This window comes from Chiloscyllium punctatum, chromosome 12 (assembly GCF_047496795.1).
Source record: "Chiloscyllium punctatum isolate Juve2018m chromosome 12, sChiPun1.3, whole genome shotgun sequence".
NCBI classification, from domain to species: domain Eukaryota; kingdom Metazoa; phylum Chordata; class Chondrichthyes; order Orectolobiformes; family Hemiscylliidae; genus Chiloscyllium; species Chiloscyllium punctatum.
Window position 1 is genome coordinate 102,170,871 of NC_092750.1, and position 13,572 is coordinate 102,184,442.

Consider the following 13,572-nt stretch of genomic DNA (forward strand, 5'->3'; position numbering starts at 1 on the left):
GATCCTCAGCAGGTCTGGCAGCATCTGAAATGGTGACAGTTGCAGGAAACATTGCAGTTTTGAAGACGTTGTGTAATATCATCCCATAACGTCCACTACTCCAGGCAAAATGTCCTCTGCCCCTCCTTATGGGTCACATGTTTCAATACTGGCAGCACCCTTATAAATCTTTTCTGGACTTTTCAGGTTTCCCAACATCTTTCCTACAGCAGGGAGACTAGAATGTAAAGCAGTCTGGGCATTCCAAAAGTGGCTGAGCTGATAAACTGTACAACCGAACCATGATCTCCCAACTCCTATACTCAATGCAATGCCCAATAACAGTTAGCATACCAAACACCACCTTCACTGACCTGTCTACCTTCAGCCCCACTTTCAAGGCACTATCAAACTACTCTGCACAGTTTATTTGTTCAGCAACACTTCCCAGGAACTTGTTATTATGGCGCTGTTTCCTATCTTCCTGAAATCAGGGAGACTAGAATTGAATGTAGTATTCTAAAACTGGCCTCACCAATGCCCTGTACAGCCACAACGTGACCTCCTGACTCTTATACTCAGTGACAGAATCCATACAGTGTGGAAGCAGCCCATTCAGCCCATGAGACCTTACCAACCATCGGAATACCATCCCACCTGAACCATGTGACCCAGCATTACCCACAGTTAATCCACCTAACCTGCACCTCTTTGGATTTTTTGAGGAAACCAGAGCGCCCAGAGGATGCCCGTGCAAACACACAGAGGGAGAATGTGCCAACACGACACAGAGTGGTCCCTTTATTGATGAGTGCACAGACCAATAAAGGTCAGCGTCCCAAATGCAGTCTTCAGTACCCAGCTCCCTGAAACTCGACTTTCCAGGAACTATGCAGTTCTGAACTCTTCAGAGGGATTGAAAGTGAGAAGTAGAAAACAGGAGCAGGGTTGAGTTGCAGATCTATAAAATAACTCTCTGTTCCCCCCTCTCTGTTTCCCTCCCCCTCTGTTCCACTCCCCGTTCTCTGATTCTCCCCAACTCTGCCTGTCCTCCCCTGCCCCCATCTCTGTCCTCACCTGTGCCACCCCTCTCAATCCCCACATCTTCTCTTTCCCCCCCACCCTCAGCCCAACCTCTCTGCCTACTCTCCCCTCCCTCTCACCTAGTTCTGTATACCCCAACCACAGGGGAAGGACCTTGTCTATTTGCCCTACCCATGACCGGCTGATTTTATAAATCTCTATCGGCTCACCCCTCAGCCTCTGACGCTGCAGGGAAAACACCCTATCCAACGCTGGCAACATCCTTGTAATTCTTTTCTGACCCCTTTCAAGTTTGAGAACAACCTTTCGATAAGAAGGAGACCAGAATTACTGGAATATTTCAAAAGTTGCCTAATCAATGTCCTGTACAGCCACAATATGAAATCCCAACACCTATACTACATTCTCTGACCAATAAAGGAAAGCATACCAACTGCCTTCTTCACTATCCTATCCACCTGTGACTCTGCTTTCGAGGAACTATGAAACTGCAATCCAAGGTCTCTTTGTTTCGCAACACTCCCCAGGAACTTACTATTAACTGCAAAAGTCCTGCTAAGGTTTGCTTTCCTAAAATGCAGCATCTCACATTTTTCTAAACTGAATGCCTCAGCCCATTCGCCCATCTGATCCAGATCCTGTTGTACACCGAGGTAATCTTTTTCACTGTCCACTACATTGCCAATTTTGGTGTCATCTGCAAACATGCTAATACATCTTATGTTCTCATCCAAATCATTGATATAAATGGCAAACAGTAGTGGATTCAGCACCGATCTTTGTGACATTCCATTGGTCACAGGCAGCCAGCCTGAAAAGCATCACTCCACCACCACTCTCTGTCTTCGACCTTTGAGCCAGTTCGATATTCAAATGGTTAGTTCTCCCAGTATTCCATGAGATCTAACCTTGGGAACCAATCTCCCATGAGGAACCTTGTTGAACGCCTTACTGAAGTCAATGAAGATCATGTTCACCGCTCTGCCCTCATCAATCCGCTTTGTTACTTCTTCAGTAAACTCAGTCCAGTTCATGAGACATGATTTCCCACGCACAAGTCTGTTATTGATATCCAGGACTTAACTCTGTACATTGGGGTCTGTGTCGCCCAGTTAAAGGAGGTAATATTCTGGATAACGTTCACGTACACCAGCTTTGTGTTAGTGACTGTGTATTGAGTCTTGTTAATAACACCAACACAGGTGAGTTCCTTTTGAAAGGCAGTCCCTATATCCCTACCCCCTCCCACCTGCTCTGTCTCCTCCATCCCCACCGTAGACAGTAAGTACGAGGAGCTCATGGAGTCTCCATGTGAGTGAGGCTGAGAAAATCTTCCTTTCTTTCCACTAGCCCACCATGAAATGGTGGTAGTGTCCTTTCCTCTGGACCAAGAGGATCGGGATCAGGGTTTGGTAACAGCGGCTTTGAAGAGGATGATTAGAAAACATGCCCAAGCCACCAGGCCATACTGTCTCCCAACTGTCCCTGCCTGAGTCTCCAAACAGAACCTTCCTCTAGTTTCTCTCCTGTCAGACTCTCCCATTACTCAGTTTGTCCAGGATCCCCTCCTGCTGCTGCACTGCTCCTGTCCCTCACTGACCTGTCCATCCCCCAGTGTCCGCCACATTCATTCATTGTTTCCAATCCCATTATTTCCCGTCCTCCAGCCCCGCCCCCTCCACTCTATTGGGCAGCAGCTGATATCAATCCTCCAGGCTCCTGTGTGATCTAGAGCATGTTCCGTAGGAAGGGAGATCAGTGCATGGGCACAGTGCTGGCCAGTTGTTGGCGTATGTGCAGGGCGGGTCAGTGCCAGGGAGGGAGGCTGTGGATGTGGGGGATTAATCTATCATTAGCAGCTCCCTTCCTTCTTTCCTCTGAGAGCCCGAACCAGGGGAATAGCTCTTTGCCCGGTGTCCTGACGAGTGGTCAACGTATCAATTGGGGAGCATTTTGCAGCAAGTTGTCAGAACTCTTATGAATAGTCAAGATTCTTATGGAAAATGACAAGGATGGGCCTCTAATTGGAGTTCTAATTTGGTTAATTTTAGTTCAACCAGATAAGATTTGTCCAGTGTGTGCAGAATGGTTCTCATCAGAGAATGGGGGTTCTGGGAGATGGGGGGGAGGATTCACCAACACCCTGGAGGCTCCAAGTCAAACTCATTGATTTGATTCTTAGTCTGCAGACAGCAGCTCGGAAACTGAATTCAAGGCGAGGAGAGAGATTGTGAGAACTGGGTGTGGAGGAAAGGAGGGATGAGATTGGTTTGTATTTCAGTTAACAAAAGAGAGAAATTGTGAGACTGAGATTTAAAGCTTTGGGGGAACAAGGAAACTACAATTTAATACTATCATTGTTTTATAAAGTTCCATCCTGTATTAACAATGGTGACTTGTTTTCTCTGTTGTAGGGTACGGAAAGGGGGGATTTGCAGTTGAGAAATTCAAATTGAACTTCATGTTCAGATCTGATAGTTACTTGATCCGTGCCGATCTGAATATCATTGGCCTTTTCATCTGGAAGGAAAGGTGTGCATTCTGTCCGTGGGCGAATATTTCAAATGTCAGTGTGACTGGAAAAGTACTGAGACACAGCCAAGTCCATGTTAACGTGCTTTGTCGCTTTGAATGGAGGCTGGTTGTCAGGATTATCTCCGTGGCAACGGCAGTTTAAAAAGTCTCGTTCAATTCAGCACTTTGTGTTTAAACAACACACCCCTCCCCAACACCTCCGTGGCTCAGTCAAGTACTTGAGAGGTGCTTCAGTTTCGGCGGGGTTGTCTGTCAGGATTCTCATGTGGAGGAGCCGGTGTTGGAATGGGGTGGACAAAGTTAAAAATCACACGACACTAGGCTATAGTCCAACAGGTTTATTCGGAAGCACGAGCTTTCCAAGCACGATGTAATTTTTAACTTTATCAGGTTCATCTCTATGCTGACAGACTTCTTCAGATAAGTACTTCAACAATTAAATAGGCCATATGTTCCCCATGCAATAGGTTTCCTCGAGCAGTGTAAACTGCTATTCTTGCCCTGGGGATAGCTACTCATTTGTATACCCAGTCAAAATCCCATCAAGCTTTTTGTTGATCTTTAAAGTTTTTCTAATCTCCTAGTTTCTCCTTGGTCTTTGCCAATTTGTATGCCTTCTATTTCAATTTGATAGACTCCCTTAATTCCTTAGATACAAATGGCAGATTACTCCTTTTCCTACAGTCCTTCCTTTTCACTAATATATATAATTTTGCTGTACACTTTGAAAAATTACTGCCTCATCCTGTTGTAGTCTACTTTGTTTAATCACAGGATCTTGGGATTGGACTTAATCTTCCAGTTTGCCATCTGTGTTATAAATTCAACCAGACTTCTCACATATCCTCAAAGTGCCTCTTTGGATTAATCCTAATCTTCTCAGCCAAGGTTTTTTCATGTCCACTTTTTCGCCCTCCTGATTTCCATCAAAGGTAAACTCCTATCTCCCCTATTGTGCGCCAGGGACTCCCTTGATCCCCGTTGCCTGTGCCTGAGCCACGCATCCCTCTTTTTTCCACTCAATGCCTGAATATCTCTTGTCATCCTGGGTTCCCCATTCCTGCCAAACTTTCCCTTCACCGTCACAGGAAATATAGTCCTTGAACTCTAGCTATCTCACGTTTAAAGGCTTCCCACGAGCCAGCGGGCCATTTACCTGCAAACAAATTACTCCAGTCGACCCCTGCAAGCTTCTGTCTAATCCCATCAACAATCCCCTTGTCCCAATTTAGAACTTGAACCTGTGGACCAGTTTTGTCCCTCTCCATAGCTATTTGAAAATTAATAGGACGATGGTCACTGGTCCCAAAGTGCTCCCCCACAGTCACCTCAGTCAACTGTCCTGCTCTGTTTCCCAAGAGTTGTTCGAGTTTTGCCCCTTCCCAAGTAGGACCCTCTACATACTGCTGGAGGAAACTTTCCTGAATTCACTTATCGGATTCCACTCCATCAAATCCCTTCACACTCTGGCAGTCTCAGTCTGTTACAAAAATTAAAATCCACTCTTATGACAACCATATTGCTCCTGCATGTCTCCCTTCTCCCTGCATATTTGTTACTCAATTCACGTTGACTATTTGGAGGCCTATAGTACAACCCCGGTGACATCATCATCCACTTCCTACTTCTTTGCTCCACCCACGAAGCCTCACTGGGTGATTGGTCAGTTATTTTATCTCTGATTACTGCTGTGATAATCCCTTAATCAGAAATTCAACTCCTCCTCCCCTCCTTCCAGCATCCCTGTCCCGCCTAAAGCACCTGTACCTGATGCATGAAGCTGCCAGTCCTGACTCTCGCTTAGCCATGTTTCTATAAAGGCTATATTATCCCAATCCCATGTTCCTATCCACGCCATTAGTTTATTGGTCTTACCTGCCAACCCTCTTGCACAGAAATAAAAGTAGTTTAATCCAACATGCATTCCTTACTCCTTATCATGTTCCAGCCTGACCTGTCTCTTCACTTTATTGCTTCTGATTACTGTATCTCCGACCAGCCTCGTTCTTGCCTCCCTGATCATGAGGGTATCGCTCCTCGCCAATATAGTTTAAATCCTCCCTTGTCGCATGAACAAAATTCGCCAACAAGATACTGGTCCCCTTCCCAGTGCATGCACCACCTGTCCCTCCTGATCAGGTCAACTCTGTCACAGAAAAGACTCCAATGATGTAAAAATCTGAATCTCTCTGCCCCCCACCCCCGCACCAATTCTTTAGTTATCTATTTATCTGCCATATCCTCCTGTTCTTACTTTCATTAGCTCATTACAATGGAAGTAATCAGGAGATTACCACCGTCAAGGTCCTGGTTTTTAACTTTTCTCCCAGCTCTCACTAATCACTCTGTACGACCTCATTCCTACATCTACCCGTGTCATTTGTGCCAACGTGCATAATGATTTCTGGCTGCTCCCCCTCCCCCTTGAGAATATTCTACAGCCGCTCGGAGACATCCTGGACCCTGGAACCTGGGCAGTAACTCAACATTCTGGATTCCCATTTGAGGCCACAGGATCTCCGATCTGTCCCTCTAACAATCGACTCTTCTGTCTCTAAGGTCCTGTTAACTGTTACCCTTTCCAACTGTGCCCCAGAGTCAATGGTAGTGCCACCAACCTGGCGACTGCTGCTTTCCCCTGGAATGTATTTCCCCTGAACAGTATCCAAAACGGTGTAATTGTTTTCATGGGGAATTGCCACAGGGGATTCCTGCATTCTCTGCCTACTCCGTTTGCCATTCCAGCTGGTTGCCAACTTCCTCTCTGTCTTGAACACAACAGGGAGCAAGGACTCCTGTTGGATTAAATTGCCCTTATTTAAATGCATCAGGACAGATAGGTAAGCCTGATGTACTCATAGCATGGATCTTAACGCGGGACTGGGATATTATACTCATTACAGAAACATGATTGGGGCGAGTCTTGGGTGTGACCACAACAGGAAAGCTCTTATCTATGAAGTTCTCAATATCTCAGATGATCCTGAGTGCATCCAGCTCCAGCTCTCGAACACGGTCTCCCAGGAGTTGCAGCTGGGTGCATTTTCCACACGTGTAGTTACCAGGGACTGTGGGAATTTCCCTGAGCTCCCCACATCCCGTAGGAGGAACGTTCAACAGTCCTAACTGCCATCTCCATTGCTGCAAGACTAAAGTTGAAAGGTCTTTATTTGATCTTGCCTGTAGTTTTCGCTGAGCTGCTGCTGTCCAAAACCTCTTGAGCCAAACATTACTCCTGACTCTGCTACGAACCGCATGTCTCTCTACCCCTTCACATTTAGTTTTGGTTTGGGAAGGAGGGAGACACTGCAGTGATGTAGTATTTGGGCATTAAGCACTCCTTGACACCTGGCCACTAACTACCTGCTCTCCATCCAAGATCACTGATTGGCCTTGGAAGATGTCTTACTAAGATTTTCCTTCTGGTAGTGCTAACTGCGCTGATGCTAATCTTCACCCCGACAGAAAATCTGCGTTGTCACAGTCCCTTGGTCCTTTCTGTCTAAGAGTACTGCATTTATTAATTCCTTGAATCCATTGACTGCATTCCAAACTGTGTCTCACTCCACAGCGAGCGAGGTTGATGTTCCAGTGAATACAAGGCTATTGTAAAAATGATACAATTCGACATAGGGACAACAATATGTCTATCCCCTTACTGAGTCTGCTTTTCCACTCAATTCGGTGAGATCGATTTTGATAATTCCCCCCATTCCACTTGTCTATATTTTCCCCATAAACCTTGTATGAAAATCAGTCTGCCTCAATCCTAAAGATATTTAATGAGCCAGCCTCAACAGCCCGAAGAATTTTCGAAAATGATTTCCCTCTCACTGATGTGAGACTTGGTGGTCTTTAACCCCATGCGGTATTTCTAGCACTCTGTTTGAAAGTTGTATGAATATTAGATGTTATCCTGTCCTATCACACCTTCTCTGTGGCCAAAGGCAAAACAAAAATGAAAAGTTAAGAGACTGTAATCTCCTCACGTCAGCCTAAGATACAGCTCATTCTGGTCTGTGCATTTGCCTACTCTTTATCCCGCAAAAACTTCCAATTCATTGCCAGCTTCTGTATCAATTCACTCAAGGATCACACGGTCACTCTCCTTGAATCCAGGAACTCCTTCTTCAAACTGAAGATCGGAAGAAAGTCAGTGTTTAACATATTCTCCGTGCACAGACTGCCCCCTTGTTCCCGAATACTCCCCATTCTCTCCCACATTATCCTCTTCCCCTTAATAACCCGAAAGAATGTCTTTGAATTCTTGCTCATCTCAACCCTCGAATGTTTTAACTCCCCGCCACCACTTCTGCTCTTCTACTGACTTTTTAAGTTTAGCCCTACACTTTCTATATTATTTTCGGACCTCCGTTGACCTGCTCACTTTGTAACTGCTTTAAGCTTCTTTTTCCTTTTTAATTCTGTTCGGAAATGTGTCGACACCTGAGTTTCTCTGGGCTTGTATTCCTGAAATTCATCTTTGGTGCAACATGCTGGGCCGACACTGTCATCAATTACATTTTGCTCAAGTGACCCCCTAACTCGTGCCCCACGCTGTTCTGTTACAGTTGCACCCAGAAGCATCAGCACTTTGGCCAAATCCTGTCAAATCTTTTCATAAAATCGGTCTCCCAAATCCAAAAAGCTTTTATTTTTCAAACAATTTCGGGTCTTTTCCTTAGCAAACTCAAGACATTGGAGACACGGTCACTGGTCCTTTCATGCTCAACCCAACCCTGCCTGCAACATCTGACTGGCTTCGTTCCCCACGGTGAGGCCCAGCACAGCCCCGCCCATTGTTGTATCTGCTGCACGTTGACATAAGAAGCTCCCTGCAATAAATTTCAAGGCATCTGTCCGCTCTTAAAAATGTTATCACTGCCCGAATGAATGTTTGGAATTGAAATGCCTGAATATAATGATCCTATTGTTGTATCAGCACACCTCAGTAAATTGGTTCTATATCAGCTCCTGTACTTTCTTTTGTTTGGGAGTCTATAATATATCCCCAGCGGTGTGTCTTCATGGTTTTGATCCTGAGCTCTAACCACCAAGCCGCATTAGATCATTTTTACTGCAGTAACTAACTCCACAATAGTAATGCAACCCCACTTCCTCTTTTACCACCTCTCCTGTCGTGCCTATTGATCTTGTACCACAGGATATTGAGTTGTCAGCTCTGACCTCCCTCAAACACATCTCTGTGAAGGCAAAAATGTCACACTTCCCGATTTCACCTCATTCCGTTATCACATCTGTTTATCCGATATTCCCAGCATTAAAGTAAACGACATCCAGCCTGGAATATAACACCTAGAATACTCTATAATGCGGAGTTCTTTAGTCATTCATTGTTTGTTCTCACGCTGCCCAATTCATGAACAAAAACTGTAACTCTGGGAATGAATTGTAATTTGTCTTTTAATAAATGTATTCATCAAATGCAACTTCCCAGAATTAAACAGTCAGCTTCACATGCAATGGGTTTCTGCTGATTAATTCCCTGTGCAGTGTGCAGAGGGGAGAGCTCTAAGTAATGGAGAAAGTGAGAACTGCAGGTACTGGGGATCAGAGTCGAAACGTGTGGCGCTGGCAAAGCACAGCCAGTGCGGCAGCATCTGAGGAACAGGAGAGTCAAAGCTTTGGGCATCAGCAGTTCATCAGGATCTGCAGTTCTCACTTTCTCCATGACTTAGTTCACGAAAGTTGCATTTGATGAATTCAAAGGAGGATGAGAGATGACTTGATAGAGGTGTATAAGATGACGAGAGGCAAAGATAGAGTGGATAGCCAGATACTTTTTCCCATGGTGCAAATATCTATCATGAGGGAGAAAAACCTAAAGGTAAGTGGAGGAAGGTTGAATGGAGATGTCAGAGGTAGGTTCCTTTCACAGAGAATGGTGGATGGTTGGAATGTACTGCTGGCAACTGTAGTAGAGTCAGCTGCATTGGGGATATATTAAGAGATCATTGGATAGGCAATTGAATGATAGCATAATGAAGGGTATGTAGGTTAGTCTGATGTTAGAGTAGGATAAAGAGTCAGCAGGACGTCAAGGCCAAAGGGTCTACACTGTACTGTTCTATGTTTCACTCAGCATGTGGATTCTTTTCAATTGTTGAATGTGTGAGGGAGTGATGTGTGTGAGATCAGGACGCTCTGTAGGGGCGTTAGGCCAAGACGTCCACTTCTGGGGTTCATTCTTACAGTCACCTGAGTACTAGTGCAATATGTGTGTGATGACCTACACCAGACAGAATCCGTCAAGTTCTGTTATTAAGGTGATTCTGGACCTGTCATTTGCTGCTGTGTTCTTCAGATAGATTTTGTTGGTTGACCCATGTATTAATTTTTCTCCATCAACAGAGATGTACAATTTTGTACAATTGTATACTGGTGAATGTGAAGGTGACATTTATTGAACACGGTTTTGGAGCTTTCTTTGAGAGACACAATGTGCTGCAGAATACTGTCACCTTGTTAACATCTTTACCCAGTGTCTGGTCCAGATAGCTTGGAGTCTGGGAGGCAGGCCAGATATCATCACCATAATTAACTTGTGCGATGTGATTCTGACACTCCATGTCCATTCATCTGCCCGCAGTCAAGGCTCAGACCGAAGATGGAGTCGAAATAATTTGTTGTGAAATAATGTTTGAATGACTGCCGTGACCCAGGTGGAAGCTCTCTGGATTCATTTAAGAGCAGACAAATGTCTTACCCAGTATCACAGGCAGCTGTGACTGAATTCAAATCTTTTAAAGTCTTTTTTCAATGTAGGTTATGATTGCAATCTGATCTGAAAAAATCAGATATTTGCTATGTTCGTGAATTGTGATTCACAAAAGTGTGAAATATTATTATTCAACCAAACAATAATTGCATCACCTCTGAAAACAATTAGTACCATAAATATAACACCAACCTAAAATATACTTTCATGCCAACATTTTATGATACAAAAATAAAGATTGTATGTTTTATTTAATACCAAACAAAGAACATGTTATCTGACTATAGTGCTGATCACAATTACATGCTTTTGCATACATGAACATCAAGTAACCACAAAAATACATCATCCTCTCTCTAGTATTCTCACAAACGGATGAGTAAGAACATCACTTCAACTGGGATAACACATCCATCCTAGGACAAACCAAATAGAGGCACGCACGAGAATTCCTAGAAGCATGACATTTCAACCTGAAGTCTATCAACAAAAACACCGAGTTAGACCTCAACTATCACCCCTGAGAAAAGGAGCAGGATGTGACTTCACCACAGGAAATGACATGACCAACTCAAAGAAACTCAAACATATAAATAGAAAGCAGGAATATTCAGCGTTGGTTCCCCTGAGGCCCACTGAAGATGAAGATGGTAAAACATCTCGAAATGAACCTCCCAGCTCAGCAAAGAAGCCTACATCCAAAACTTCAACCTGAGCTACAAATCTTCTCAAAACTCGCTACAATTACATACTCATTGTCAGTATTCAAATGAATACATCGTTGCTCCAACATTTGGAAAGTCGTTGGCGTCTGAATGATTGTATTTTTCGAGTGAGAAAACGATTGAACAGTCATATAGAAATTGCGTTCTTACATATTTATACATAATCGATCAGTTTAATTTCTCACTGAATGTGCGAGCTTCAGTTCTTTTCCAACAATTGAAAAATGACAATAATTCAGTATGAACAGAGAATATTAGATTAAATAAATGATTTGTGTTATTAAATTGAAGTGAACAACAATTTGAAACCTTGTAATTTTCAGAATGAATGGTATTAATGTGAAATGTGAAAAAGAATGAAGAACATATCCATGTGAGTGAACAGTCAGACATTTTCGAAAGAGTTTTGTGGCAAAGCAAAGGAAATATTTGTTTTATCTGTTGGGATACAAAATTTAAAATATTCGTGTGCTGAGTACTAATTAGACTTCATCATCAAGCTGAACTTGCAATACTTGCATTATAAATGGTTATGCTGCAGCAAAATGATCAGATATTTGCCAACATTTACAGCTGGAAATAATCTGATACTGGCTTTGACTTGCATCTGTACATGGTAGAGTACAGAACTTTAATGTACACAAGGAGGCTATTTGGCCACTGTGTATGCATCAGCTTGTGAAATGTCTCCCAAATCCTCCCATTTGCCACCTCTATCACTGTTGCCCTTTAATTTCAGAACGTTCAAATATATATCCAGTTCCCTCTTGAGTCTTCTTTAAAAATCTCCCAGGTAGGGCATTCCAAATCCTAACAACTCTCTCAGTAAACAGCTTTTGCCTTATCTCACTCCAAGGTCTTGTGCCGATGATCTTGAAAATGGGATGCTGTAATGCCAGCTAAGAGAAACGAAGTATTCTTATTTTACCCTTTTTTTCATAATTTTGATCACTGCAATAAGTTCACATCTTCGTCTGTTCTGATCAATCAGGAGTAATTTCATTACTCTAATTTCTCGCATCCTACCTTTAACTAATTTCTTCATTCCACTTATCATTCTGATTATTTATAAGGTTCCAGGTATTCTTCTTCAAAGTTATGAAGGGTGTGTGTGTTTGTGTATGTGAGAGAGAGAGAGAGAGAGAGAGAGACAAAAAAAAAACAATTCTCTGTAATATATGAATTACACCCAGTGCCTCGTGTAAAAGAGGTAAGGATTAAGTAACGATTAACATATGGTAAAAGAGCTAGTTCAGGGGCGACGGTTTCAGATTTCTGGATCATTGGGCCCTCTTCCAGGACAGGTGGGGGCTTTAAGAAATGGAGAGATTGCATCTTAACTGGATGAGCACCAACAACCTAGTGGGGAGGTTTTCTCGTGCAAATTGGGTGGATTTAAACTAATAAACCAGAAGGCTGGGAAACAAAGCAGCAGGTCAGGAACAGAGCAGAATGTAGAGGTGAGTAGGACATCAGGCACGGCCAGTCTCATAACCATGCTGCGAGAAGGAATCAAATCAGTCCAAAATGTGAGTTGGAGATTGGAATAAATGATAGAGATGTATGTCAGTGATTAGCAAATGAAGATGGAATGTATGGGGTTCATGAAGGAGTGAGGTGTTTGAGATCAGGAAGCTCGTACTCAAACAACGGGGAAAAATAAATCGAAAAAGACTTATTTAAAATCCTTAGGCCTAAAAGCACACAGTATTTGGAATAAAATTGATGAGCTGGCAGTAGGTACTGAGATAAATGGGTATGGCCTGGTAAGGATGATTGAAACATGGTTACAGGAAGATCAGGACTGGACAGTGAACTGCCCATGGGTACTCGGGATTCCGAAAGGATCGACATGAAGGTAAAGGAGGTGGAATTGGGGTATTGGTTAAGGATGATATCAAGGCTATATTAAGAAATGATATTGGCACAAGGGAACAAATTAAAATCAGTCCAGGTGCAAATAAAAAGCAACTGAAGAAACCTCTTTGGAAGAGTAATTTTCAGCCACCGTCTCCCCAAAGTACTTCTGAGTTCGGAAATGATGAGGGTTCGTGACAAGGGAACAACGGTGGGATAAATGTGCATATTGAATCAATTAATCAACTTGGCAAAGGGTAGGCTCCAAGTACAAATCATAGAGTATATGAAGGATTGTTTCTAAGAACACATGTCATGGAGCCAACCAGAGAGCAGGGTACTTTAGATTTGATATAAGCAAGGAATGAAAAAGGATCTTGCAGGAAAGAATCCTCTTGGAAAGAATGACCACAACATACTGGTGAGAACAGAGTCACATACGAGAGCCTTAGTGTTGGGTAATAATACTTACAGTGGCCTAAGGAAGGTGTTGGTTGGGGGGGGGGGGGTGGGGAGGTGTGGAGGTGTGGAACAGTCAAAGGCAGGACAGATGAAGAAATTTGGCAAATACCTAAGGGGATACTAAATACGTCTCAAGTAAAGTATATTTGTGAGAGAAGAGGAATTGCATGACAGAGAAAATTTATCCATGTCTAGATAAGGAATTCAATGACAGCATGAGGGCAAAAACTA

General features: G+C 43.3%; 1 long non-coding RNA gene across 1 annotated transcript in view; it reads left to right on the plus strand.

Moving 5' to 3' along the window:
- LOC140483974 (uncharacterized) overlaps positions 1–10,693 on the plus strand; it is a 48,575-nt gene extending 37,882 nt beyond the window's left edge. Inside the window, exon 7 of the long non-coding RNA XR_011962127.1 lies at positions 9,931–10,693. This is a non-coding gene — a long non-coding RNA (uncharacterized lncRNA). The remainder of the gene's footprint in view (positions 1–9,930) is intronic.
- The last annotated feature ends 2,879 nt before the right edge of the window (positions 10,694–13,572 follow it).